This window comes from Nerophis ophidion, linkage group LG02 (assembly GCF_033978795.1).
Source record: "Nerophis ophidion isolate RoL-2023_Sa linkage group LG02, RoL_Noph_v1.0, whole genome shotgun sequence".
Lineage (NCBI taxonomy): Eukaryota > Metazoa > Chordata > Actinopteri > Syngnathiformes > Syngnathidae > Nerophis > Nerophis ophidion.
This window is the reverse complement of record NC_084612.1, coordinates 75460270-75466600: the sequence shown is the minus strand read 5'-3', so window position 1 is coordinate 75466600 and position 6331 is coordinate 75460270. Positions and strand designations below refer to the sequence as shown.

The 6331-nt window shown below is 49.6% G+C and overlaps 1 protein-coding gene across 1 annotated transcript in view; it reads left to right on the top strand.

Annotated features, from left to right (window-relative positions):
* Positions 1-1445, top strand: part of LOC133545552 (uncharacterized protein CXorf38 homolog) — a 15786-nt gene extending 14341 nt beyond the window's left edge. Inside the window, exon 6 of the mRNA XM_061891258.1 lies at positions 1-1445. This exon is cut by the window's left edge and continues 2092 nt beyond it. The gene's annotated coding sequence lies outside the window, so the exon portion shown is untranslated.
* The last annotated feature ends 4886 nt before the right edge of the window (positions 1446-6331 follow it).

The window sequence follows — 6331 nt, the reverse complement described above, 5'->3', positions numbered from 1 at the left end:
GGGCTTTCTAACAATTGGGAAGGCTTGTGTCATGTTTGTCCTTCAACAAAAAGCATACTAAAACAAAAGAATTCTCTTTCCCCATCTTTTTCCATTCTCAATCATTTTTTTAAAAAAGCTCCATGGAGCCACTAGGGCGGCACTAAAGAGCCGCTGGTTGCTGACCCCCCTCCCCCGAACTCGAGGGTTAGGGGGTTACGGCAGGGTGTCTAACCCTAGCCCTCTAACATGCTAGCGTTAGCTTGCTAATTGTTTTTTTTAGCTAATACGACACCTCAGAGCCATATATCTTGGTACTTGATAGACGTTAACTGTTAGCATGCTAGCTTTAACGTGTTAGCGTTGCCCGACGACTGGCGTAAACCCCGAGGGGCAACGGGGGGCGAGGGCCCGTCCAACGTGTACATATAATTTTCATTTTCATTGAATTTTAGCAGTTCAACTTATTTACTCTTGTCCAAGCTCTTAAGATGTATGCTCACGGTTTTCTGGTGCTGTATGGTGATTAAGGGGCCGCATACTCTTTCTGTCAGTCAAGTTCATGACGTCATTAAGGTTGAATTTGGATGGTTTTATTGACAAGGTTGACGGGTTGATGTATTCTCAAAACGATGATGATGAGGTTGAAAATGAGGGTTCTGCTTTTGATGGTTTTGACAATATAAATGAAAGTGTACAACCCCACGGCAGCATTTCAAAAGTTCCATCTGACCCAGGGGTCTCAGACACGCGGCGTTATTTTGTGGCCCCCACCTTAATGTGAGAGTTTAATGTTAGTGCGGCCCGCAAGTTTTATATGAATAGCGCTTGACAGCGTTGTGTGCGGAGCTGAAAGAATCTACCAATCACGGTGTGGTATATGGCTCTCGAAGGCCGAACATTGACGTCACCTGCATGATGCAAGCAGAGAAACTTTTTTCCGCTTTTCCACTAGACCCGCACATGCTCTTCCTTTCTCTCGCTCCCTCCTGCTGTAAACAGTCCGGGCCGGGGAGACGAGCGGCCCGGTAGCTTCCGAAGCACTCCGCCGAAGGACCGAGCGACAATACAAAACTGTGGTGCACTGGACCCCGGCGCTGATACTCCGTCAGAGTCGCTGGGCGAATCCGACGTGTAACACGTTAGTCGTGACGTTAGCCCGTTCGGGGCTAATTGTGCTACCGTAACTTGCAAACTCCATGGCGAGCAACCCCCGCTCCTCCCGTTGGCTCCAAACAGAGACAATGTTTGTTATTTGGGTCACAAATGACTCTTTCAACGTTCTGGGTTGCCTACCCCTGCTTTAGTGGAAATGCGGCAAATGAGTCAAAGCGACAGAAACATTGCCATGGAGACGAGGGTTTTCTTACGTGCCTTGCTGCAGTCACACCCCAACATATGTCCGTCAGTAATAACAGTTCCCCGTTAATTTGTGTTGAAAGTAAAAATAAAGACATTTCAAAATATATTTTTTAAGAAATATTTTCTTGCGGCCCAGCCTCCCCCAGACTCTGCGTCAAGTTGGCCCCCAGGTCCATTGAGTTTGAGACCCCTGACCTAATGTCTTATCGAAGCTCAATAAATCCACAGCCTCAAACAAAAGCAAAAGGTCTTCCACTTCCTCTGCTCGCGTAAAAGCAGAGGCGGATAAGGCAGCACTTATTGCTCGAGCCATTGCTTTAAAGGAGATGCATGCATTGGACTTGCCCCAAACACCTCCCCAGGGAGGCGTTCGGGTGTCATCCTGACCAGATGTCCGAACCACCTCATCTGGGTCCACTCTGTGGAGGAGCAGCAGCTTTACTTTGAGCTCCTCCCAGATGGCAGAGCTTCTCACCCTATCTCTAAGAGAGAGCCCCGCCACCCGGCGGTGGAAACTCATTTCGGCCGCTTGTACCCGTGATCTTGCCCTTTCGGTCATGACCCAAATCTCATTATCGTAGGTGAGGATGGGAACGTAGATTGAGAGCTTTGCCTCCCGGCTCAGGTCCTTCTTCACCACAATGGATCGATACAGCGTCCGCATTAGTGAAGACGCCGCACCGATCCGCTTGTCGATCTCACGATCCACTCTTCCCTCACTCGTGAACAAGACTCCTAGGTACTTGAACTCCTCCACTTGGGGGAGGGTCTCCTCCCCAACCATGGACTCAGACTTGGAGGTGCTGATTCTCATCCCAGTCGCTTCACACTCTGCTGCGAACCGATCCAGTGAGAGCTGAAGATCCTGGCCAGATGAAGCCATCAGGACCACATCTGTGTCTGCAAAAAGCAGAGACCTAATCCTGCAGCCACCAAACCGGATCCCCTCAACACCCTAACTCCGCCTAAAAATTCTGTCCATTAAAGGTAAGAACAGAATCTGTTACAAAGGACAGCCTTGGCGGAGTCCAACTCTCATTGGAAACGTGTCCGACTTACTGCCAGCAATGCGGACCAAGCTCTGACACTGATCATACAGGGACAGTCCGATACCCCATACTCTCTGAGCACTCCCCGCAGGACTTCTTATGAAAGGAAAACCAGTTCTTCCACCAGAAAGAAGGATCTGTATGCAAAGAGAAGAGGGAGGCAGAGTCAATATATCGCTGACCATTTTTTGGAAAAGGTGGATTCATGAGTACTTACCGCTGCTACAAGAGCGACAAACGTGGGCAAAGGAAAAAAGATGGGGATATTGTTAGCACCAAGAGGAAGTTGGACCCTCGGAAACACACCGGAACCTTCCGGATAGGAAAAGCCTCGTACGCTCAGTTCGTCTGCAAACCAAAACGAGCATAATTGAAAAACCTGGAACGAAGATATGCTTTCTATGGGAAGGTATGGAGTAAAACGTCTGCATTTTTACAAAAAGGAACATGGAAAAGCAAAGTAAAATGGGTTTCTACTCTTTCCGTCTCTCAAGTTCATGACCTCTCTAACGGGTTGGCTCAAGGCCAAGTGCAAGTTTACTTGGAGAAGGGTTTGGATCTTGCTTAGGTGTTGTGGAGTGGAGGTGCAACAGTTTTTCAGTGTGCCGGGCGATTTGTTTGCTCCCGTTTATTTTCCGTTGTCTAGGTCATTGAACTGCCATTGAAGAAGCGTAGGAGCACAAGAAGCTGCGGTTCTCCGACCCAGCAGAGGACAGAGGCTGCAGGGTAAGGGTGCGGCCAGTGGAGGTGGGGTGTAGGGGCTTTGTCACCAGGCCAACAGCGAAGCTCCTTCGGGAGTTTGGAGTTAGGGGGCAGACAATGTCATGGTCATTGAACTGACACTTCCGTGGGACGATGCCATTGAAGAAGCGTAGGAGCACAAGAAGCTGCGGTTCTCCAACCCGGCAGAGGACAGAGGCTGCAGGGTAAGGGTGCGGCCAGTGGAGGTGGGGTGTAGGGGCTTTGTCACCAGCCCAACAGCGAAGCTCCTTCGGGAGGTTGGAGTTAGGGGGCAGACAATGTCATGGTCATTGAACTGACACTTCCGTGGGACGATGCCATTGAAGAAGCGTAGGAGCACAAGAAGCTGTGGTTCTCCAACCCAGCAGAGGACAGAGGCTGCAAGGTAAGGGTGCGGCCAGTGGAGGTGAGGTGTAGGGGCTTTGTCACCAGCCCAACAGCGAAGCTCCTTAGGGAGGTTGGAGTTAGGGGGCGGACTCACGGACAGGCCATCAAAGAGCTGGCCAACACCGTAGAGAGAACGAGCCATTGGCTGTGGTTGAAGAACAGTGACACCAGCTGGGCTCCTAAGACTAACACCTAATTGGACACACACACCCAGGGATTTGATTGCCCTAGGGTGTGCCCTTCCTCGGCAGAGGGTGTCTCGTGGTAAGCCAGGCCGAAACACGCTGGGGCGCACAACTGAAGATGTCTCTCAATGGTGGAAAAGCCTCCTAGCAGTGTTACCGAGCCTCACTCAGGTATGTGGTCAGGTGCAAGCCTGGCTCAGGGAGAAGGACGCCCCGGCCATGCAGAGTTCCCAGGGATTGTACTAACTAGTCCTGTCAACAAATTCCGTTGGATTACAAGGTGAGTTTTATTTGACTGTCTGACGGATGTTAATAAACATTTTTGTTAAACATGGACACCATTCCGGGCATCGATTATGAGCTGGTTGCACACGTCTAAACTGGCGTCATTTATATTCGGTAACCAGTAACAGTTTAGGACTTGACCACCATACCAACTTTAAATTCTTTGTCCATCCATCCATCTTCAATCAATCAATCAATGTTTATTTATATAGCCCCAAATCACAAATGTCTCAAAGGACTGCACAAATCATTACGACTACAACATCCTCGGAAGAACCCACAAAAGGGCAAGGAAAACTCACACCCAGTGGGCAGGGAGAATTCACATCCAGTGGGACGCCAGTGACAATGCTGACTATGAGAAACCTTGGAGAGGACCTCAGATGTGGGCAACCCCCCCCCTCTAGGGGACCGAAAGCAATGGATGTCGAGCGGGTCTAACATGATACTGTGAAAGTTCAATCCATAGTGGCTCCAAGACAGCAGTGAGAGTCCCGTCCACAGGAAACCATCTGAAGCGGATCAGCAGCGTAGAGATGTCCCCAACCGATACAGGCGAGCGGTCCATCCTGGGTCTCGACTCTGGACAGTCAGTACTTCATCCATGGTCATCGGACCGGACCCCCTCCACAAGGGAGGGGGGGACATAGGAGAAAGAAAAGAAGCGGCAGATCAACTGGTGTAAAAAGGAGGTCTATTTAAAGGCTAGAGTATACAGATGAGTTTTAAGATGAGACTTAAATGCTTCTACTGAGGTAGCATCTCGAACTGTTACCGGGAGGGCATTCCAGAGTACTGGAGCCCGAACGGAAAACGCTTTATAGCCCGCAGACTTTTTTTGAGCTCTAGGAATCACTAATAAGCCGGAGTCTTTTGAACGCAGATTTCTTGCCGGGACATACGGTACAATACAATCGGCAAGATATAATTCTTTGTCCATCCATCCATCTTCTTCCGCTTATCCGAGGTCGGGTCTAAGCAGGGAAGCCCAGACTTTCCTCTCCCCAGCCACTTCATCCAGCTCTTCCCGGGGAATCCCGAGGCGTTCCCCAGGCCAGCCGGAAGACATAGTCTTCCCAACGTGTCCTGGGGCTACCCCGTGGCTTCCTACCGGTCGGACACGTCAGGATGCCACCCGAACGGGAGGCGTTAGAGTGGCATCCTGACCAGATGCCCGAACCACCTCATCTGGCTCCTCTCCATGTGGAGGAGCAGCGGCTTTACTTTGGCAGAGTTTCTCACCCTATCTCTAAGGGAGAGACCCGCCACCCGGCGGAGGAAACTCATTTGGGCCGCTTGTACCCGTGATCTTGTCCTTTCGGTCATAACCCAAAGCTCGTGACCATAGGTGAGGATGGAAATGTAGATCGACCGGTAAATTGAGAGCTTTGCCTTCCGGCTCAGCTCCGGATCGATAAAGCGTCCACATTACTTTACAAATGTCGTTTTGATTGAAATTTAATCATTTTTGGTCGGAGTATTGATCCTTGCGGCACACCACGAGATAGGTTTAGTTCTGTTGACGTTTGTTCACCTGACTTCACGTATCGCTTCCTGCTGGTTAAATCGCTGAAGTTCTTACCAAGTTCAATACCAACTGTCAGAAAGTGTTTTAGTTTTATCTTATTCTGGCGCAGTTTTAAAGTCCTACTGAAAGCCACTACTAGCGACCACGCAGTCTGATAGTTTATATATCAATGATGAAATATTAACATTGCAACACATGCCAAAACGGCCTTTTTAGTTTACTAAATTGCAATTTTAAATTTCGTGCCAAGTGTCCTGTTGAAAACGTCGGTATGATGACGCGTGCGCGCGGCGTCTCGGATTGTAGCGGACATTTTTTTCCAGCCCGATCCCAGCTATAAGTAGTCTGCTTTAATCGCATAATTACACGGTATTCCGGACATCTGTGTTGCCGAATCTTTTGCAATTTGTTCAATGAGTAATGGAGACGTCAAAGAAGAAAGCTGTAGGTGGGAAGCGGTGTATTGCGGCTGCCTTTAGCAACACAAACACAGCCGGTGTTTCCTTGTTTACATTCGGCTCTTACCGTAGACATGAGCGGAGCGTTCGCGTCGTTGCTCCTGCAGTTCTGGACTCTCTTGCCTCCTCCCACCAGCCGCCACCGACCGTCGGATGCTTACTCCGTGGAGGGAAACATGGCTTCCCTCGGAGACACTGGCGGTCACCACACCTGTGGCCACACCCCTCAGACTTTCAGGTACGACTATATAATCTCACTAAAACACTAGCAACACAATAAGCACATAGGGCATTTTCCAGAATTATCCTAGTAAATGTGTGTAATAACATCTGAATTGCTCCCATTGTATAACCTTT